This window comes from Crocodylus siamensis, chromosome 3 (genome assembly GCF_052110815.1).
Source record: "Crocodylus siamensis isolate JL-2025a chromosome 3, ASM5211081v1, whole genome shotgun sequence".
NCBI classification, from domain to species: Eukaryota; Metazoa; Chordata; order Crocodylia; family Crocodylidae; genus Crocodylus; species Crocodylus siamensis.
The window spans coordinates 134,196,172-134,220,244 of record NC_143397.1 but is presented as its reverse complement, the minus strand read 5'-3'; the positions used below and the strand labels follow the sequence as shown (position 1 = coordinate 134,220,244).

Sequence of the window (24,073 nt, the reverse complement as noted above, 5' to 3'; positions counted from 1 at the left end):
AACTTGGCTGAATGTAGTATCAGACTTAACTGATTTGGCTCAAACCAGTTTATGCAATATCTATCCCAGACCCCTTGCTGGTTTAAGATAAACCAGATACCCCCAGCATCCCAGCATGCTCTCTGGGCTGGATGGGGCTCTCTGCTCCTCAGCAGGGCAGGCCCCTCCCCTCTGCTCCCTGGCTGGAGCTCTGGCAGAGACCTGCAGGCACAGTAGGGTCTACCTGGCTTCCTCCTGCCCCCCTCACTACTCACTGCTTAAGCAGGAAATCAGCCTCTCCCTCCCTCCCATCTCCCACAGCAGGAACCCCAGCCCCAAGGACTCTAGGCATGTGGTATGCTAGCTAATGCAGAGGTGTGCGTGTCTCCAATTTCACTATGACAGGCAGACAGAACAGTGACTGCTTACAGCTGTTTGGAGCTAATCAACAGGTCAGCTGGTAAGCTCTTAAAGAAGAGTTTGAAGTAATGGAGAGAGGCTGTTGTTTTGCTGATCGGGTGATAAACATTGTTATAAGCTCCTCCCCCCCCAAATTTCTGGCTTGCTCACCTGTCATTTTGCTGCAGACAGTATGACAAAGGAGGGAGATTGAAAAGCTTCATATCATTAGCAGATGTATGCACTGCACCTTCCATCCACCCCCTTCCCTTAGAGTACTAGCAGGGGGCTGGCAACACTTCCACCCCTTGAGCAGCCACCAGGGAAATGCCTGGGATGCTGCAGGCAGACCTCTCTAAACAGAGGTCTTGCCAGGGCCTGGCCATGCCCTCAGCTCAGCTCCCTGCTCTAGCACCCCCCAGCTTCTAGCCTAAGCCACTGCAGGCATGTGACTGAATTTCCTCACTCCAGATAGAACATCTGTCTGGTTACAAACCAGTTCAGCCTAGCCAAGTTAGACTAACCTGCAAAGATTGAATCAATTCAGGCTTTCTTTCTGAATGTCTGTCCCTATCCATAAAGAGTTAATATATTAATTTATTTTAGGATCCCTATGAATGCCAACAGGTTTCCAGAATTTATTTCAAAAGTTGTACTTGGTATACTGGTCTACATGCTATACTAGATGCTGTTTTACAGAATGCTTTTTCCTGGGGTATTTTTGTTATACATAAGAGTAATACACTGTACTAGAGGTGGAGAGGAAATGATTTCCCTATCCCATGAACATTTTCCTGTTCAGCCTCAAGACAAAATCAAAACCTTTCAAGGTGGGAGCAGGGGGTTGCAGGTGGAGAGAAAGGGGTAGAAATTGGAGATGGACTCTTCCTCAGCCCAGAAAACCTATGGCCCAGTGTTCAGAGCACCTACTCAATGATGCAGTACAGGGACTAAAAACTTGGTCTTCCCCATCCCAGAGGAGCCCCTCTTTCTCCCTCTTAAAATCCATTGTGGAGCTGAGAACCATTTCCTGATAAAAGTTGCATATTCCTGCAAAATCTTCAGATATCAGAAAATTCCTGACCACCTCTGTGAACTACCAAAACATGCTCCAGACATTTGTAGAACTGCTGAAAAAATGCATGATTATTTTTCATAAGTAGTAGATGATTATCTAATGAAAGTGTATGATAGTACACACACACAAACCATTTGAAAAAGCATCACAAACATCAAAACAATATTCTAACAGGAATACAGCAGAAAAAATAAGCAATCTCCATGCCCCAATTTATAACAATGGCTGCTTGGAATATTTTCAACATGCTGATTTTTGTCATCTTCCTTATTTCTTGCTAATATTCCAACTGATTTGTATGTTTTTCTGATCCAAAACAGGAACATGTTTTGAATCTCAAAAATTTTGCAGGTATGACAAAATGATTTCCACTCAGTTCAAGTTACAAAACAAAGTATTTTTAAAGACCAAACATGTTCAATCGCTACCTGACACCCTGACCCTATTCTTCTTATCTCCATTTCCCACCTGCCCCAGTTAAATCCTTTCTTTCCCTACATCCTTCAGATTTCCCTTAGTCTACTTCCTATTCCCACCTCCAAGTAAAAAATACTGAAAAGACATACAACTCCCTATGTCAAAACTTGAAAAGGAAAAAACCCCCACCTGTTCCACCTATTTTTGCCCATCCACCCCACTTTTTTTTTTTTAGCAGCATAAGAGAGGTTTCCACTACGTAGGAGTTAAACTGAAAAAGTGGACATATATTGCTCTCAATATTCCAACAACAAAAACAAAACAAAACAAAACAACTGAAGTAGAAATGAGAACTACTAACAATTCCCTTTCCAACAATATCCTGTTGAATAAAAATACCGGGCTGAAAAATCAGACCAGCATAAGTGCAATTTCAATCGTCAAGATTTGCAGGCATTAGCGCTAGGATTCAATTTGACCCATTAAAAAACCCCCAGCTACTTTCAGCAGCAGGGTAGGGATGTGGCTGGGCACCCAGAGCAAAGCAGAAGTGGTGACTTCTGGCACATGATTGCGGAGGTATGACTGCCATCCCACTACTTGCAACTGTCACCAATCAAATCAGCAACCAGGGCAGTTGCCTCCTGTTGCCCCACCTAGATATGCCACCAACTTTCAGTTTATTTCCAACCTCTGGATTTTAGCAGAATCTCTCTTTGTCCTCTTTCAAATGCTCTCATGTTACTTCTCGGTTACATCTGAGTTAATTTCTGTTGTGACAATACCCATATCTAGACTGGAGGGTGACCCAAGGAAAGGTATGTGGAGCCCGAAAAACTTGTCTGACATCCTCTCCCAACTATATACTTACTCCAATAAGAAATACTACCAAACAAATCCTGATTCTAGAGTTTTACAGAAGGGTAATGCTAAAAATAATTTTAAAAAGAAGGGGTAAGGTATGGGGGGAGGGTATAGTCAAGACAAAGCCATTAAGGGAGTTAAACTGGTGCTAATTTCTTATCTGAGCACCTAGTTGAAGATGAAGGATAGAAGTGGGGCAGCATAATCCACTGAATTATCCTTAATCAGACAGCAATATTAGGTGTTAATACCTCTAATAAAGGGGCTACTTAACCTGACTGCTAACACAAAGGTATGTCTGCCACAGCTACTATTTCAACAATACATTTGCCAATCATGTATAATTAAAACTAAGCCCTTGAAGTTCAAAGAAAGCACAGAACAAATGGGGGGGAGTAGAGTCTAGAGACCTAGAGACATCAGGACATGGATTCATATTAAAAAAGAGAAAAATATTAAAGTTATCTTAACACAACCAATGTAGAAAGACCAGTCAGAAAGTAAATGCTCCCAAAAACTCAGGAACTGTAAAATCACAGTAAAGCTAAATGGCTTTTAATATCTCTGAATTTGTGCTTGCATATATTTCAGTCATTCCTATTCTTTGACTGTATTATAAATAGTCCAGTGTTGTAATATAACAGATACAGACATGAAATACAGAGCCTTTTTTAAAACAGTGGATGTGACAATTATTTATTGAGATGACCTTCAGATTATTGTATGAGATTACAATGGTTTAACTGAAAGCAGAACAGTTGGTAAATCTTCTAGATAGGCTGGTGGGATTCTCTCTCTCATGCTCTCTCTTTCAAGTGTTTAAAGATATTTCACTGGTACATTTGTTAGGCTATGCAGGTGTATATTTGTAACACTGCATAAAGTTTTCAGTTTTTTCAATTTGTTCCTAGGTTATTTGGATCAAAACTGCACATAGCAATTTGAAAGTTTTCCCTGACAAGTTTTAAAATTAGCTGTAGAATTTATTTAGCTCTGGTCTTCTCTAAAAAGTCCCTAATATGATAAAAGGAAACCAGAGAGATATATACTTTACTTATAAAAAAACCCCAGATCACCCAACAAGTATTTTGTCATACAGATTCAATATTTCCAGACTAATTCCACCCATCTTCTGAAGAATAGGAACGGAGAAGAAGTTATGCAGCAAAATGTGAAAGTCATTAGGAACAAGAATTCGGGCCCTGAATATGTACTCAGATCTGCTAATCCATCTCAAGCCCCATTTTAATCAGAATTTGTGGGCCTGCATTCCTAGCTCCCTGGAACAGAAGTATGTAAAAGTGCTGTGAAGCAAGTATGGTCAGCCTGAAGGCAGATAGCAACTTGTACAACTCCCAGTGAACCTCCCATTAACTTAATGGGGACATTAAGCAAAAAACTTCAAAGGGTCTTACATTAAAGTCTCCTTTCCAGAGGACAAGTTGCACTCAAGTATCTCTCTCAATGGTGGAGAGGAATCAAAGTAAAATAAAATGGAAAGTTTTTCAGACATTCATATACTCACTCATGCACAAAAACAGCTCTTAGCAAATGCACAATAGGAAATAAATTTAACACTTAAGGTTTAAACCTATGTCTAAATGTGGAGTCTTTTCCTTTCCTAACAACAGAATCCACTTGTACCTACGTATGTAGGAAATACTCTGAGGCTACAGGTAACTTATGAAAACAAAGTAGCTACAGTATTAATGTTTAGCAGAACAGCATTCACTTACATCAAGTCTGAATCTGATTCTCAATAGTTAGTTGGGAACATAGGAAATCTTTCTTTCATGGGTTTAAGGCAGACCCATAACATTCTCTTAATGCCGTTTTGTTAGGTGAATTATTTATTAACTTGATACTTCCATTGATCAGCACATGGAACTTCCACTGAAGTCAATGGGACTTTTGAGTGCAAATCGATAGCAGCATTTAAGGGGATATTCTCTCTTTGATGCATGTATGTAACTCCCATTAAAAGCTAATGGGAACTACATAAGTAATTCCCCCCTAATTTAAGTAATACTTTGTTTAAAAAAATGTGTAAAATGAAGACACTTTTAAAGAGCTAGCTCTAATTTATAGCATGCTTTGCTTGGAGTTAACCAGAACAAAAATCTCACTAACAAGATTTAAGCTATTTTCAGCATTGCCAATGCTTTTAAGATTTAGGCTACTACTGTAACTGCTGAAAAACTTGCATTGTCTACAAAGAGAAGCTGACTGTATTCTGGAATAATTACTTTGTTCACAAATTAGAGTAGTTATTCCATTCCCCCCCGCAAACACCTTCTGGAATAGCAGGTCCATACAGAGAATTATTCTAGAATAACAGATAAGGAAAAGCCTATTTCACAGTAGCTATGCCAGTCAATTTCACTGGCCTAAGACATAATTTAACATTGTTTTAAACTTTCATTAGCAAGAAACAATACTTTATTGCTTTATTACAGTTTACAAGCAACTCATGTCCTTGTTCACAATAATTCATGGTCAAATATTCAGTGGATTGTAAATCTCTGAATGAAAGTATATTGGGTAGGCTCCATTTCAAGACATATACTGGTAGTTTTTTGGGAGATAAATTTATTTGATTCAGGAGCTGAAATTTTGCCAGCAAAAGATGCATCTAAACCACAAGGAGCTGGGAATTAACAGAATCCTTTTGCTCATGAAGAAGTTAGGCCAAATGCTAACACATTCTGGAAACAAACTTCTGCTAGTGATTTTGCTGTGATTATTGGCAGCAAATGGTATATAAAATTGTAAATATTTCCATGATTTTTTCCCCTTTAAATTCCACAGGAGAAAGTCTGAAGTCTGTCTTTGTTTAAATTTAATGCAATTCTCATGAAAGGGACTGAACTGACAGTCCTGGAAATGAAGCACTTCATACTTTCACCAGACCAGCAAGACACAGGGAGCAGCAACAGAAACGTTTACACCATCCCATCGATGCACCCAAACACTATTTTAAAACAGTGGTTCTCAGTCTCTTTTTAGACTCGATGTACCCTTCCATAACTTTTGTAAATTGAATGACATCTAATGTCAAGAAATAATTTATTACAGGGCTTATCTCCTTGCAGATGGGTCAAGCAGTGAGGGTGTGGGGAATGGCCAGGTAGGGAGAGCCTGAGCTTGTCCTTATCTGCTCGTCTCCATACCTGGAGCCTGAGCCTGCACTTATCTGTTTATCTTCTCACCCCTGGCTTATCTCCTTACGCAGCCTGTGCAACACTTCAAAGGATCCCATGGCACCATGGTTGAAAAAATCACTGCTCTAAAAGAACTTAGGCCTAACCTATACAGGAAGAGTTTTTCTATAGTATAGCCTCACTGACAAACCCTCCTAGACTACGTTTAGCATTTAGTGGCAAAAAGAAGAGTGCTTTCTGCCAAAATAGGTTATACCTGTTTCCAGACTGAAATAAACTACATCAGGAAAAGCAATCTTTTTACTGGTATTGCTTTAAAGGATTTTTGTTCCTAGTCAACAAGACTTGTGCACAAAAAGGAGCTCTAATTACAGATGGATGCATATCCACTTGAAATTTTCTAAGGCAATGTCCTTGTCTCTGTTTCAATTGTGCATGCACATAAGAAATTTCTATGCAATAGTTTGAAAACAACTGTTCAATGATATTATCAAATCTCACACTATGACAAAAATATGACATGAACGCATAATTTGAAAAAAAACAGAAACCTTTCCTTTTAAATAATCTGAAGTGCCATCATAATATCATATTGGCCTTTTGTATCCTTAATCAAAGTATGCATTTTTTGATGGCAAGTCCTGATTTCAACCTATCTCATATTTCTTACATCTTTAGGGATCACTGACCATTTGGAAGTTTGCTTGTGAGTAAACACTGCAGGATACAGATGTCAACATTTGGGGGTGAAAGGAACAAATTTAAGGCAGGTTTAGGAAATTAAGATTGTTTCTTTCCTGCAGTAAAATTAGCTCCTTCATATTTGTTTACACCGGGCAACAAAAAGGAGATGTTTTGTAATACGAACCTCTGCATCCTTCTCTGAACCATGACTTTTCATCAACAAACTATTAGAAAAAGAATGCTTCTTTATACAACAAATAAAAAATTATGGAATCTCCTTTACTAATTTCTAACATTCCCCATCTGCTTGTGCATGCCATAACACTGAATTATGCATTGGAAATCAATTAGAAATGCTTAGAAATAAAGGCATGTATCCTTCCAGAGACACGTATATACATGAAAAAGAGACAAAGAAAGTCTACTGACTTTAGATGCATGTTGCATGTTATTTAATAAACGCAAAATGCCTCAGTCACAGTTACAGGGCAAGCCACAGTTGTGTATTCTCTCTCTGAATGCACCCCTTCAGGAGTCATGTCTCATGCCGTTACTTCTCCTGAGATGAAATTTCTCAAATTCTTCAATGTTAGGCTCCTGAGCTACAATACCTTGTGTATCACCCATTGTAACTGGGCTCATGTACCTGCAGTTCCTCCCCTCTTGAATATGTCAGTAGTGGTTTACAATAGAGCTGACTGAGAACAATATGTCAGAACAATGACTTTTCATCAAATAACTGTTTCCCAGATGCTGAAAAAAACAGAATTCAGGTCTTCTGGTTTCCCTTAGCTCCAGTGTATATGATCTATCAAAGCAGAATTATTCACTGCAAAATAGCCCCAACTTGGGCAGCTAAGTGAGCTGTTGGGGACCATATTTCATTTTGGAGAGAGTGAAACATTCCTCCTGCAGGATCTTTTCAGGGTTTCCAAAATGACTTATTACAGAAATGTAGCTCAACATAAAATGTGAAGGTTTGGGTTTTCCATTTCAATTCAGGATGAAAAAAATTCTAAAACAAATTCTAAAAAAAATCGCTTCTCGGCCTCTTGAAGGCTCAGACCGAGCGAAAACATTTATTTTAACAATAGAAAATAAGGGAAATGTAATTTCAAATTGCAATCTACAAACCTCTCTCTTACTGGAAGGCCTACCATCCTCAGATGGTACTCTGAAAAAACCCCATCCCCTTTACATTCCCTAAAATGGAGCCTGTCTCCGGTTCTCCCCAAGACCTCTGCATATCTTTGGAAAGAAGGATCCATTCTAATTCTGTTTACCCTTCGAACCCAAACTAGTCCTACAGACCTGGAAGAGCACTAAGCCAAGATCCTCAGGGCCAAGAGTCCTGAAAAGTTATCCACTTCTACGTGTCTTAGTTTAAGCCATTTGTTCCCTTCCCTGTTTGTTTTTCTCCCCCAATATACCCCAATCAAACCAAACCAATATATTCAAGCACTGATATACCAATAATCAAGGCAACATAAACATGTCCCTCAGTTATTGAGTGGTTCCACTCCTGCCACAACTTCATGTATCAAAAATGTTCAGTCACAAGGCAATTGCAAAGACCTTACCACTCATATCACAGCTAGATTCCTCCCATGTAGTTCAACGTTTAGTTTAACATCACTAAGGAAAGCATTCTAATTGGTGGCCAGTTAGATTCCAGTCTTCATACGCTGTTCTGCAGAAAACAATGCAAAGATTAGTCCAAGTTAAAAAAAATAAGACACATACGCTAAATTAGAACTCTGTTCACCTGAACAATTGCCAGTACATCAGTTTGATAGGTCATATGGCATGCATGGTAATTTAAAGTACTCTCACTAGACAAGGAAAATGGAGTAGATTAAAAGACTGTCAGATATTAATATAAAAGTGATTTGCTTTTACAGGCTACAGTCAGATCCTGGAATTACAGGAGATGGAGCCTATAACGCCCTACAGCTATAGGCTTTAGGTTTCAGGTACCTAGTCTGATACATGTTGAACAATAAGATCAAAATGTGGAATGGCTAAGCCACTTAAAACACCTGAGGTAAACAAGTTGCAGCTTATACATTTATTGCAGCTTGTGGTTAAGCTCTTAAAAATTTAAGTTGTGTTTTGTCAGACTTGATTTTTTGGGAAAGCTGAAGTTCTAAGTGCACGCACATTTTTGTAGTAATTTCGGAAGAACGTTAAATTGTAAAGCTCTCATGGTCCTTTTTTGTAAGAGTAGATTTTTTAGTTAAAAATTCCCTTTCCCAGTCATCACACACTGGCTGCTGTCTCCCATCCTAGAGGCAGTGCTGAGCATGCATTGTTTATGAAGTGGTTTGGAATTCTAATATGTCACCTGCTCTCTGTCATGCTCTCATTATTAAATTCGCTTCAGTGAAAGATAAGGAGAGATTTGTAAGTATAACTTGGCAAAGAAGAAGTAGCAAAGCAGAAATCACATATCCCTGCACTAGCATGAGTAACTCAGACGTTCGATTCTGAATCTGGATTTTTTTTAAACAATATATTAATACTATTCCCAGCCAAAGTTTGTTTTGACATTAACAGATATATTTTATGAACATGCCAATGAAACTTATTATAACTTATATTACCTATAAGAGCAATAAGGAGAAGGCAAATGTGGATATTTTAAATGTAGATTTGGTTATTCTTGAATATGAATTAATCTTTACTTCAGTATTTTTCTTACTTATAATACTGGAATTTCCCAAGTGTTTTGCAAGACCCGTGTTTGGGAGTAGGGCTTACTATATAACTGCTTTATACAAAGTGATGCTTTTATGCCAGCAGATGATGTGTTTATGGAGCAGTCATCCAAACTCGACAAATACTGTAGCATATTTTTCTTGAAAATTGCTCAAGGTGGGGTTATCTTGTCTGTTTTGACAGTTGTATGCACTTCATATTACGTTGTCACATCTACCTTTGGTTGGCCCATTTGACAGTATTTTCCATCTGACACTGCTGTTTTTTGTAATCCATATATAATGCATTATCAATTATAATATGTATGTATTCATCATCATCATTATATATAATTAAAAAAAAACCCTTTGCTACTGTGTAATAACCTTGAGTGAATTTTTGTAGCTGGGTTATAACTCCTCTGAGAAAGATGACAAGAATATTGTGAAAGTGCTACCAGACAGACGGGATTTGCAACAATGGACTTCACAGCTAAACAAACTCCTACTTAGGTCACAGGAAGGGAAAATGAGGACACTACAGAATTGAATTAAAAAAGCATGCAAACAGTCCCAACAATAACCAGGACAGCAGCAGCTTATAAGATCAGCTTGGTTTGGCAAGGTGCCCATGATGTAATGACCTTATTGAGCCACAGCAATAAGAATATCTTACAGCTTGCAACTAGGGAGAAAACAATCTGAAGCAGAAGAACAACTGTTTTCTTTATAAACATTAACAGTTTTATTACAAGTGTTAAACATCATATTTTAAATCAGTGAAATAAACTGATCCACAGTACAGTGCCAGTAAAGCTTACGTGCTTTATTTTTTCAACTGTGTTCAGAAAGTGTCCTTATAATGTATCTGAGAAGAGACAGGGACTTCTTGTTAGGCAATTACCCTTACAGTCTCTTTTCTCCTTCTCCAAAATGAGCAGTTAGCATCATACCCAGGACACTTATTCTGTGATGGAACAAGGGCCAGACCAAGTGGATTTAACAGTTCCTGTTTTGTTTGAATGTCTGAGGAGCTGTGATTTGAATTCTTTCTGGTAGGAAAACAGTTTCACTTATATAGCTTAGTAATGGGGTCCATATAAAATAAGTGAGAGAAACAGAGAGACCAGATCATGGCTTCCAGGGGCAGATGGGACAAACCAGATATAGCTGGAAACACATTTGAGCTTATTGGGGGGGGGGGGGCAAGAAATCCACACTAAAACACAAACCTTTAGACCTCACTATAGAACAAAGGTTCTCAACTTTTTTAGACTCAAGACATCCTTTGGAAAATACCAGCTCGTAGCTTTCACTCATTTTTAGACTACAGAAATGGACCAAAGCAATTCTTCTTTTACAAAGAACTCAGAAAGACCAGAACAAGTCAGAATTTTTTTGACCCTATGGATTCCTATTTGAGATCTCTGGATTTATCTTGCAAATCCTGGGCAGGTATTTGCATACCTACTGGTGCTAATATTGTACAGCACCCTTAAAATGATCACAGGCAAGAACAACCAAGAATAAACTTTGTTCTAGAACAGAGCCTGTGTTTATAAAAGAAGTATCTAATTGAACAACTTGCTGGTTCAGGGAAGGGAAGTCCTGGGAAACCAGTGAAGGAAGAGTATTAATGAAGGCTTTCAGAGAATCTGAAGCTGTATGCAGCAGGGAAATTTCTTAGTAAGGGGTTCTGTGGAAAACCACAATAAAAAGGAGGACTGTTAAAGATAGGCATTTCTCACTTATGAATCAAGGCGGAAAAGGGTGAGGAAGAGGAGGGCTTGTATATCGGGGGAAATAATCTTTATGCATTTTTAAGTTTGGGGTCTTCAGCTCGAGGTTTTTTTTTAATCAGTTTGACAGCTGATCCCAGTGTGTATCAGGGCAAAAGGTTTAGTTTATGCCAACAGAATTGCTCAATGCAGCAAGGGTATTTGTGTTGCAATTTACTAGGTTTTTCTTTAAAATAAATCTGTTTAGCTTAGTGCCAAACAGCTAATTATTTATTGCCAATTTTTTTTTGTCAAATATCTCAGTTGCTCTGAGCAAGGGGTAATCAAATGAACAATGCAGAATTGCCCTTTACTTATACTTCACCTATAACATTGCAGAAAATCATATGCTCTATTATGGGTATATGCAGATGTTCAGGGAGGTTAGGGGGAGGTTAGATTGCACTGAAAATGGCCACCAGATCTAACTTAGTTTGCCCAGATTTGCAAACCTTACATTTAGGGTGTCTATAAACATGCTCCAAGTTGGAGGGGCTCTAATTAAAATGCCAGCAGCATCACATGTATTCAGTGTCCTGCGCTCCAAAATGGCGAGCTTTAGTTAAAGTGACAAGCTTTAGTTAAAGCACCCCGCTGCCATTTTGAAATGCAGGGACAGTGAATACCATGAACAACTTGCGCCCCCAGCGGCTGGGGGGTACAGCGGCAACAGGAGCCTGGCAGCGGTAAGCAGGGGAGCTCCTGCAACTGCTGCCAGCACTGTCAGCAGGGGGTGGCAAGTGCCGACTAAGGGTTGGTGACCACCACCGCCACCGGTGGCAGCCAGCAGGGATTGCTGACTGCCCGCAGACACTACCAGCAGTGCTGGCAGCAGAGTGTCAAGCAGCAACCACCTGTAGGCACTGTCTACAGTGTCAGCAGTGCCTTTTTGTATGGGGAACACCGCGACACACAGGGGGTTCACCCCCTACACATCACCCCTGCTGAATACACCTGAGGCAGAGGCTGCCAGAGCTTGCTAATTAGCACACTTCAGCAGACTCGCAGCAGATTAGTGGGAGCAGAGGTCCATCATGTGTATCAGTGCCTTTAGATCCCTAGTTAGGTCAATCTAAGTGCGACCTGTACAGAAGTTAGAACAGTTAGATCAGTCTAAAAATGGCCAACACACTCTAAGTTAACCGCAAGGTAGTCTAACTTAGACCAAGACTGATCTAACTAAACTTCTGTACAGTTCCCAGCACAGCCTTGAAGCTGGGAAAGCCCAGCTGCTGGCCCTAGCCCTGGGGCTGTGCTTTCTGTGCCCACCCCCTGGAACCCAGATATTTTAACCCCCCTGGCTCCTCCCTCCCACCCTCAGATAGACACCACCACCACACCTTCCTAGCCAATCAAAACCCCCATGTAACAAGCTGCTCCTGGTGCCAGTTTTACCAGTGTTCACCAGTGCTGGGAGCTGAGGAAATAAGTCGGGGTTGCAGGCTGGGTGTGAGGGATGGCGAGTTGGTTGGCCAGGGGGAGCTGTTTGCCTGGGGGTGGAGAGGTCAGGGAGCCAAAATTAGCCCTTGTTCCTGGGGGTGTGGAGGAAAGAGCACTCCACTCCCCCAAACCTCTCCCTGCAGACCCTGTGACCCCCTCTGATCCCACCAAAGGCTCCTGGACCCCAGCAACTGCCCTGCCAACACTGCTTGCCCCCACCCAATCCTCTAATTCCTCCCGCAGACTCTTCTTACCCTGACCAGTCCCCCTGGGGACCCCACCTACCTAACCCACCACCCTGCACGGACCTCTGTTGCCCCCTTTGATCACTCCTGCAGATGCTGCCTGCCCCTCAACCCCCCATGGACTCTGCTAGCCTTCCCTGATCCCTCCCGTGGACTCTACCTGTCCCCTCAATCCCCGCCCTCGTGCCTGCTTGCTCCCTAAGCCCCTCCCCATAGCCCCCCCAATCCCGACTTACCTTAGATCAGGAGGCCATGTTTAACTTGATCTAACCTCCCCAAACATCTGTACATACTGTCATAAAAACATTCTAAGCCAAGGGTAGCTAATCTGTGAAACATGTGCCACAAGTGGCCCAGCCAGCCTGTGCGGCAAATGACAGACCTGGTAGGGAATAAGCAGCACACAGACAGGTCAGACAGGAAGCAGAATGCAAAGGCAGCAGATCAGTCTGGTGAACAGATTTGGCACGATATTCAGGGAAGGTGCTGAGCTGCTTTGTGGCATGCCTGACAAGAAGGTTTTGCCCCCACTGTTTTAAGCTATGCGAAAACACTGAACCCAAGAGCAGTATCTGACTGTTTTTGAATAAACTAAAGACTGTCCTCATACAAAGTTCCATTCATTTCTGTTTCTTCAATGAGTAGAATCCGTCCATTTCAGATGTGTTTTAAGTCTTTTCTTTAATTAAAAACTTTTGAATGATGATTAATATTAGCCATAGGTTAGTCATACCTAGAAGACGAGTTCTCATACTGTGATGATAAAGCATTTCATCTATTTGAAAAAAAAAGAAAACGCTACCCACAGAATTGCAACACCATATCATCTGTGCGTTGCTGAAACTTCAAAATCCCACAGCATCCCTGACAAAACAACATTAGGAGTCACTGAAGTGTCAAGATAGTGATTTTATCATGTGTCAGTCCTCCTACTAATAAGTGATTCATTTTTCAGTACTGATACCTCAAAAAGTTTTTAAGAAAAAACCTCATAAACTTTAAACTGAGAAGCATTGCACAGTACAGATATTATATGAACATTTATGCAGTACATTCTTCATAGAATTAACCTTTATTATTTTAAACTGTACTTTAAACTTTGAAACATGAACCTATAAAGGCAGTACTATGGAATAGCATGTTTATTATGTCTCATTAATTTCCATATCAAATTTCCTCAACTTACTAATAAGTTGGGGGTTTCTTCTAACTACCAGCCTTGCAAACTTAAACTGGACCTGGTGAACCAGGTTCTGTTTTCAGATTCATGCACTAGTAATAAATATAACATGGGTCAAATTAGGCCTTCCCCTGTATTTAATCATTGATTACAGTTGCCAGAGCACAATCAAACTCCTACTGAAGGCAATGAAAGACTTACCACAGACTTTAGTGGAAACTGGTTTGAGAGAAAATATGGCCATTTCTCACAAATAATACCAGCCCTACCATAAATTAAAACTAGAATGTATTCCAAACTTTTTTTTTTCAGGAGATAGGAAGTTAGATGTAGGCAAAGGAATGTAATCAACAAAATGCTATCATTTTTACAAAACTTGTATCAAACATCCAGAAACAGTCAACTTACAATCAGTCTGATTAAAGAGATTTAAATACCAGGGCAAGCAATTTATCCTAACAAATCCTTTTGCTAGAGGGGAAAAAAAGCCATATTATGATGATATGCTTCTCCCCTCAGTGATCGGGATCTCAGTAGAAATAACTGGGCTACCCAGAAATCTGCTACAGGTTACAACCCCCAAAGCTGCAGGGGCCCAAACAGATATTTGTCTTGCTTTTTCTGTGGCTAGCTCTGCACATGGATGCCATATAGAATAATGTACTAAATTTAATAATTAAAGCAAATAACAAAATAACTTGAACACATGTCTGGACATTTCTTATTCCTCCCACATTTAATTTCAGTGGCATTAATTTCAAGATCCTCCATATAAGTGAGCCTATCATTTCTGAGTTGGTGTGAGCTTTTCACTGTGAGCAGTGGAATGTAAGATGTAATAGAAGCCAACAAGCATTTGTACTTAGGAATATTTGCATGGCTTTGGGGTAGGATGGCAGAATGATCAAAAAGAAAAGAAAAGAATTAAATACTTAACACACTTTACCATGAAAATCATCATCTCTTTTCCCCATGTTAAATCAGGTAGAAAAGTAGGATAATATTAAAGCTTGATCTAATTTAAATAAATTAGTTTCTTGTAAATGTTAAAACAATCATTACATGCATCATTTCCCCCCTCCCCTGTCTGTAGCCTTAAATTACACTCCATTATATCTAGATAGGAAAAATAAGCATAAATGTTTCTTAAACATGGGAAATTTTATTTGTAACTACATTCAAAAGAAAAAACATTACTTCAGCACGCAGCCCTCAATAAAACAGCACTCAGTAAAAAATTAGCTGAAATCATGACGAAGTATGCAGAGCAAACTTAAGGAGGAGGAACAAGTTCCTTTTCAAGGATACCTACAATATTTTATGTGAAAGTAAGGGCTAAAATACTGGAGCTCTTTACCCTATTTCAAGCAGCAAAGTAAAGCACTGTTCTTACAAATAATTACAAACTACAAACTATTACACTATTCTGTGCTCTAGAACCATTTTTACAACCAGTTTATGGCAGGCACTCTTATCTTACACAGTTACCCAAAAAAAGAGGTTGATTTGTATCCACACAACTTAATATCACATCACATGCACTGATGGTCCTGCTTTATCATACACACACAGCAATGCATCCAGAACCCTGCTTATACCATGGCATCCTAGTAAAAACTAGGTTAACAGTCTAACAGTGGCTCAGTAGAGGATGAAGTGGCAGCAAAAAACTATTATTTGCAGCATGTTGGGCAAGGAACTATGGGATATCTCTAATGAAAACAATCTCTGGAAGGAAGAAGACAAGGGGCATGAACAAAGAGTTCCATATATGCTGCCAGAACTATCTTCCCCAAAAAACCACCATGTACCAAACTAGATACTAGATGAGAGCTATGTGCGAAGTCTAGGTATCCAGCAAGGGTGAAACCCAGACTTCAGCTAAAACAAGCATCATAGTACAGTTAAATTGCATGCAACTATTATCAACCATATTCCTAACCCCTTACAAACTAGCAAATGCTGTTGTGGGGACAGGCCCCTAATTTCCAACTCTGACTGTAAGTGCATCACACTGTATGAAAGGTTTCAAATTCATCACTTCCCTTGCTACTCCTTTTGCAAGATAGCAACAGGCAGTTAGTGCTACCTTCTCTCCTAGATCTAATGTTTTTTGCTAAATAATCATAGCTCTTTGAGGTTACCCGAAGTTGACAATGTCAATAACGTCTTTTTCATCTGGGTTTTGACAAATAACAAAACAAAGCACCATTGATCAGCAAGGTTCTTTGAGTACATGTGATGTATTTTATTAGATCAACTGAGTTGTTGGGAAAAAAAGTTCTTAGCTAGCTTTCAGGCACAGTCACCCTTCTTCAGGCATAGGGAGTCTTGGAGTCTCAGACCAGCAGAGACACCCTATGCCTGAAGAAGGGTGACTGCATCCAAAATCTTGCTAAGAACTTCTTTCCAATGACTCAGTTGGTCTAAGTAATAAAAGATATCACATCTACTCAAAGAACCTTGCCTGCCTAGGTCTGTAGAGGAGCAAGGCTACAACCAAAAAACCAGGCACCATTGATGGTACTTCAGCTTTTTGCAAAACTGAATTATTGTCTGGAGGAGGATTCCAATATTTAACTTATCAATTAATAATGCAAGTGATTAAATCTCCATGATCTGCAATGCAGAGAACCCTGTTGTTTTGTAAAATAATGTGGATATACTGCAAATCTCCATCACCTTGCTCCCACAGCTGCAGATGGCTATGACTACCACAGTATTAATGCAGATCCACTGAATATAGGAAGAGGTAGAATACCAGGACCCTGTGCAGACAGCCTGCAAAGCTGTGTATTTCAAGTAAACTTAAATGAGGAATAATCAGCATTTTACAGTCATCTGGAAAAAACAGTTCTGACTGTGATCAGTTATCTACTGAGTTTAATAAAACAACCAGTTACTTCTGAGCAGTCTTTTTCATAAGCCAATTACAGAGAATCAGTCTCATGGGCCACAGAGAGAAAAAGCTAGCAAGGAATCTATTCTAATGGTCAAAGTACAGAGAAAGGATGGAGTCTGCTGTTACTTTGGGCAGGAAGGAGCTAGAAGCACTAGAGCCCATTTGTGTGCCCTTGAAAGAAAGCAAACAACCTCTTTCAAAGATTTGTTCATGGATTGGGCAGCAAGAGACTCTGTGTAAGCTAGCTGGCTGTAAGCCTTTACTGAGCCATGGCCTTCTTGGCACATCATCAGCAAGGCCTGTATCAGTGAGGGAAGCAAGTCTTTAAGTGTACCCAATCCTGTAAAAGCATTATAATGGTGTGCTGCCACTTTGTTAGGCCATCTTTTCTTTTCTGTTTCAATTCTCATGCATCTTTCACTGCTATTCACTGGTACCTGGTATTCTACTACACTGGATAGTGATTTTTTTCAGCTTTATTCTACTGTGGATTCCCTCTGGCTGTATTCTATAATCTGTTTGTCAACCCTGCTCAACAAAGCATGTTCCTAAATATCCCCATTGTTAAATTTTCACCTCCTTTTAGTTAAGCAGTTCAAAAGATAATCCTGACTGTTTTAGGTTTGTTTTTTTTTCCATAAAACTTGCAATTGCTAACCTGAACCTCTTGAAAGCAGCAGGTATTGTCCTCAACAGCAGCTGGCATCTCATCTTAGCCTCTCAGCTGAGGCACTACATCAGCATCAGCTGCGCTTATATGCCTTCAAATGACAGAAGAAATAACATGAGCTGAACAAAAATTATGATGAAAATTCTAAGAAAACTATTTTGAGTGCACATCAACTGAAAGCTGAGAAACCATGCACACAAGTGGCTAGTCTGTCCAAAGCCAGCACATTGAAGAATTTGGTAAGTATAATGTAGTAGTAGTGCCACTGCTGTGTATTATAATCAGGTAAGTTGCACTTACATCCTACTTTATGGACAACAAAAGCTAAATCCATATGAACAAACCACATGGTTCATTCTGACTATTTGTTTTTAAACCCTGCTTGTTACCCACCCATTCCCAATTAAAATCTCAGTCCTGTATGGTGTTCAGTACCCTCACTTCCCATTGAAATTAATGGGATTCAAAGGCCTTCATCATGTTGAAGAAGCAGACCTTAAATGTGTTGCTGTCACAAGCACTGAATTATCTGGCAAGCTTCACCATGACTAACACCACCATTTGCTTCATTCTGCTTTTCAACAAAAACCACCACAATCTGAGAGTACAGGCTTATGTTTATTTATAAAAATGACCTTTTATTAAAAATTTCACACAGCCTCCAATATACTAGCTATTAATTATAGCATACTGTACACAAATGATCCTTCACATTTCTTAAGTTTGCCTTCAGCACTAGATAAAGGGATGACGGTGGCTATGTGTAGGCTGGTAACTAGAAAACACGCTGCTTATAGAAGTACCAGCAGCCGCTCCAAATGTACTTTGGACATGTCTACACTGCAAACTTACCATGCCAGCTATGGGGCCCTTGAACATGGTGCACTGCCCTGTATGGTCTACCTACCAAATTGGAAGCAGCATAATTGTGTTCACTTGGCACTGCTATTCAGTCTGCACACAGTGTCATTTGAGGCCATTCTACATGGAGTTATCTGATATATTTGAAGGCACCACTGCCTGACAGCAAGTTTGCAGTTTGGACATGTTCTTTATTTCAGGAAAGGAGCTCCTCTCCTTTTAAAGAAAAGTTATTTACTTGTATTTGATGTATCCTCCCTAGATACTTTTCTCTAATTGTAAAAGAAGAAATTAGAGGCAGGACGTCAATGCATAGCACACAATGCTGTCTTGGAAAAACTGTCTACTGCTGTAAAACCTTACACAAGAGGGAAGCAGAATTTTCTTGCATCCGTTCTTACACAGAAATCAGAGATATGACTAACTAGTTACTGGCAATTTAGGAACTTTCCCACAACCATTTTATTTTTGGCTTTCTACATCTAAAGAACAAACATGAAGATCATGTAGCCATATATGTGTATTTTAAAAATATATAATGGTACAAGCAGAACACTACTTAAAAAAACTCAAGGTTGTGTAAGTTAAGCACTGAAAAAAGAAACATGCCAGAGTCACCTGTGCATCCTTAATTCAACTCTATGTATGTATTATAAAAGGGTATTTAATGACAAGATGACATATTCCTTTTTTCCATGATCTCCCTGCCTCATTCAGGACCCATAATGGACCTGCCCTTGGGTGGTACATTCAAGGGCTGGGTTATCCTAGCACTACCTGCTCTCCCTCCCCTTTGTCTTTTGTATCCTAATTTCTCTCTCCTTATACTCTACTTTTTGCATGTCCTTTCACAGCATCTGATGAAGTGAGCTTCAGTCACTTTTGTGAGCTTTTGTGATCTTTAGCCCACACAAAAGCTTATGGGCTATATGTCTTATTTAGTTTTATTTATGTCTTATGTCTTATTTAATTAGTCTATAAAGGTGTACATCTACCCTGCCTTCTGACTGATTTCAGACTAACATCCTGTTATCTGTAGGACCCTGTGCATTTCAGAAGTTGGAAGTTGCTTGAGGCAGAGTGGGCAGGAAGAAACAGTACTGTGTCATAATTAAGGCAGCTACTAACCCCCCCTAGTATAGGTGATTTTGCTTGTACAGCTTATTATACTGTGGGAGAGGGTAATGACTCATGCCAACATAGTACTGTTTTGCTCATATAAGTTGCATCTATACTAGAAGCACTTTGCTACCAGAAGTCAACGTAAGCTGTACTTTGAAAATTGTGTTTTATGCTAAATATTGGGGAAAAAACAGGTTTTAGACATCTCAGATTGGCCTCCAAAATTAGCAGCCCCCTCTGATTTTAACCTCTCAGTCCCTCAATAATGTACCTGTAAACTGCAAAGGATACTCCTTCATCTCACAGGGGATGCTATACAGTAGTGCTTGGGAAGCCTGGAAATACTGTAATGATGAGTTCTGCAGAAAAGCTTGCATCTGTTGAGTTGGTAACTTATCAGCTTTTGTCCTACTTCATACAGCACTATATGAGGACACCAACTGGTCTTCTTTTCATCTTGTTCTGCAATATCAGATTACAACACTACCTTTAAGTCCAGTTACAAGAAGGCGTAAAATATATTTCCCCAAATTACCAACATTATAAGTATGAAATTAAGTTATTCACTTGACCTGCATTTGCAGCCGAACAGATTTATGGGATGTTAACCCCTGAATGGTTTGATAAATATATGCAAGAGGGAAGGATTTCTAAGGGTGATGGCTTTTATTGGACCAACTATTTAATTGGGATAAAGTTAGACAAGCTGTCAAATGTAAAACATTCTTTGTCAGGTCTCTGATCACAGGAATCCATGAACAGCATAGATAAATATACAAATCTGAGCTATAACTAAACAGGTTTAGTTCGCACATTTTGGTATTTCAGTACAAGTCTGTGTGGCAACTCTTGTTTTGGAACAAAGGTGGCCTATTTCAGAAGGACCTTTTTTTTTAACCAGTTTGTTAAATTAAATTAAAACACTTATGTTGCAAAGGGTATCTACACGGCCATTTCCACCAAAATAAAACATGGTGTGAATTTAAAGCAATTTAATTAATCTGGTGCAAATTCACATACACATAAAACCCAAACACAGTCCTGTACCATCAAGGATCTTTCTATGAAGAAGTCTGAACAATTAGTTGCCACCTTACAAAAGCAGTTCAACTTTATACTTGTCAGCACAAACCCTATTGTATCTATTCTTCTTCAAATCAGGGGAACATCAAAGACCAAACATGCAGCCAGGTCACACCCAGAGTGTAGGTGACAAACTACAAGTGAGGGCTAAGAGCAAATCAAAACATTGACCATTAAGAGGTCACTGGCACCACTGCTGATCCAAAGAAGAGACTGCTTCTTTTGTAATTTTACAGTAAAATTCTCCCCTCTCAAACTTAAGACAAAAACATATTATGTGTAGAAGGGGTAGTGTTAAGATTTCATCAGCAGAATTTAAGATAGCAATTTTGCTCATCATGAGGGTTACACTGATTACCTCAAGCAAGTGCTGGCAGAATGCATGTTATTACATACTTTGTGTGTATATGTGTAGCAGAAAATCTATTGTAGTAATGTTTCAGAGTTTAAAAAAACTGAGACTGTATATTTGATCACTTTACCTGCAAATCCAATTGCCTTAGTTATCATGAATGCGGTTATATAGAACAAATAGGAAGCTATTAAAACCTCTTGAATAGCTTTGCTACATATTAAAAAAAAAAAATCACTTTTCAGATTTAGTATCTTGGGCTCTCCCAGGCTTACGAGTTGACTGCTATATTCCAATGGAGAGCAGAAAACTGCTCTTCCCAATTGCATACAAACTCTTGTTTCTAGAGCTGCAGGAGCTTCAAATATCGAGTTTTAAAGCAGTCATCATTTTAGGTACAATAAAAACACTTGCTTGTGCAAAACTCAATCTTGCCTATTGCTGAGCAGACATAATTTGGAATAAATGCACTACATTTGGGGAGAGGTATCCAGAAGTATTTTTACGAACTGGAAAGCAGCCATCTGTTCATGAAAAATAGCAGCTTGCCCCCAAGACAAGGTTTCTTTTATGGCTGGGGTAGTTTGGCATGATGTCTTTTGTGTGTAGGTTAGTGAATTACAGCTCACAAATTCACCCCATGTTCATTCTGCCTCTCCTGTACTGGTCATTGATTTCCTGTTTCATCTGTTGGTGGGAAAACCATAAAACAATTGCTTTGGTTTGTAGTACATCCCTCTGCATTTCCTTACAGGCTGGAGAGTCTCTTTGTTCTTCTCCCGCAATTGCATCATGATGTTATCCATTAGCTTACTGAAAATCTTGCCCCAGAACTCTGGGGCCATCAGTAAATATTTCACCCATATGTCTGCCTTCCAAGTTTGAAGTCACATCAGAACTTGTAATCCAAGCTGAAAAATAAAATGAAACACACCCATAGTTGTCAGCTATGAACAGTGTTCTTTAACAAAGGGCCTCTGAAACAGATTCCATCTATGCCAGGACTGCCCATGTGAACTGATTTGCAAAAACTCTTAAGGGCTGGAGAAGTGCCACTGAGTTCCCTTTTCAGTGAAAATTCCCCGATTTCAATTGCACCCTGGAGGAGAAAAACTGTCTAATATGGGAATCACCTTATTTCACTACAGAGGAAGTAGCCAAAGCTGCTTCAAAACAGGTAATCAGGCTAGATTTGAGTTGCTTTACAACACAATGAAACCATGCTTCTTGCCACCTTAAGCTCTTTGGTTTCCATGGAAAAATCCCCATTTTGACTTGGTCACATTCTTCAGAAAGTAGAAGGGAGTTTGACTAAAAGTACCATCTCTCACAATGGCATGGAGCAATTACCTCATTTTGCACTTGCCCGTCTTGGGCTCCTGCCTCTGATGAAGAATTTATCCTTTCCACAAAGAACAATTAAGATTTTGAATGCTTATTACAGATATTTGGCTCTTTGTCTTTTTATGAGCTAGGGTACCTAGGATGTTTAGGTACACAAGTAGTCCAAATAGCTTAAAGAAGGTATTCTCCTTTTGTAGCTTTCTTTCCAATTTTCGCTGTACCCCCTTGTCTTCCTGGAGTGCTCCTCAGAAGATGAAGAGACAGGGATTTAAAGCCCTTAACTGAAGAGGCAGGCCACCAAATCCATCACCAAGTTATGCATATTCTACAGTGGGTCCTAGCTGTCTCTTAACAATCCAGTTGTAGAATCCCAATAGTCAATGAATGGCAGGGTAGAGTGGCTCCACTTTCTGAAGCAGAGGAGTGTGCAGCCTTTTTCTCCAGAAAGACAAAATATAAAATAGTAAGGTATTTGCTCTCAAATATCTCCTAGGCATCTGTGCTAAACAAACGTTAAAAAAATAGAAAAATCAAACATTGAGTTGCTACTACTAGCTCATTACCTGTGAGGACCTAATTCCTCAGTTATCAACAGAGCCTTTCAAAGAAAGAGGCAGCAGCACCTGTATTTGTGAATGCACACTTTTATTAAAAAGATAAAAATCAGAACTTGTGCATCTACTTTAATCATTGTGAAGAAACATTCAAACAAAGTTCTAGTTCTGCCTTTTACAAAAAATAAATTCTATTCAATCAGCCAGTAACTGCCTAGATTTCCAATTTAGGATGAAATGCAGGTCTCCTCTCCTTGGTGTATTTCAATACTGTAGGATGTTTAAAATGACACTTCAAAACATTATTCTGATTACACAGAGCTTGTCTGAAAGAAATACAATGGTAGTCACTTTCCAAAACATAAGCAAGCTTTCTACCGCACAAAATCAAAAACGGAAACTTCATTTAAGAAGTTCTGAAATCTTTAAAGACACATTAGGAAAGCTCTAATATAAATAGCAACTAAACTGAAAAAAATTGAAGTTAGGATGTTAAAAAGTAACTTGATTTCCTTCATTTAATATTGTAAGTGGTGTGTGCCCTACTTCTAGAGTATGTGAGCATAATGTTCTCTGTCTCTTCAGGAGAGGAAGGATGGTCTTGTGGTTCAAGCATAAGACTAGGAGTCAGGAGCTCCAGGTTCTATTCCTGGATCTCCCACAGCCTTCCTGCATGACTTTGCTCAAAGTCACCCATCACCCCTTTGTACTGAAATCCCTAAGTTAGGGATCATATTACCTCAGAGCAATAATATGACACTAAATTAATATTTGGGCAGTGTGGTGAGAGCAGCAAAGATGTTATAAATGCACATGCTATTACAATGACATATTATTTAGTTAGATTTTTTTCATAGACATTAGGGCTGGAAGGGACCTCGGGAGATCATCGAGTCCAGCCCCCTGCCCAAAGGGCAGAAAGTCAGCTGGGGTCATAGGATCCCAGCAAGATAAGCATCCAATTTACTCTTGAAGGTGTTCACTGTAGGTGCTTGAACCACCTCTGCTGGCAGACTGTTCCAGACCTTGGGGGCTCAGACAGTAAAGAAATTCTTCCTTATGTCCAGCCTGAAACGGTCTTGCAGGAGTTTGTGACCGTTCCACCTCGTCACCCCTTGGGGCGCTCTGGTGAACAGACATTCCCCCAGATCCTGGTGTTCACCCCTGATAAACTTACAGGTGGCCATCAGATCACCCCTGAGCCTGTGCTTTTCCAGGCTAAAGAGTCTTTAGATCCTTTTATACAATTGTATGGAGAGTAAAA

General features: G+C 39.6%; 1 long non-coding RNA gene across 1 annotated transcript in view; it reads right to left on the bottom strand.

The window, feature by feature from the left end:
* The window catches only part of LOC149868845 (uncharacterized), a 79,928-nt gene extending 57,204 nt beyond the window's left edge, over window positions 1–22,724 (bottom strand). The window contains exons 1-5 of the long non-coding RNA XR_016441039.1: window positions 22,262–22,724; window positions 21,664–21,822; window positions 19,748–19,938; window positions 17,482–17,584; window positions 8,163–8,272 (exon numbers count right to left, since the gene is read on the bottom strand). This is a non-coding gene — a long non-coding RNA (uncharacterized LOC149868845). The remainder of the gene's footprint in view (window positions 1–8,162; window positions 8,273–17,481; window positions 17,585–19,747; window positions 19,939–21,663; window positions 21,823–22,261) is intronic.
* Between the last annotated feature and the right edge of the window lie 1,349 nt (window positions 22,725–24,073).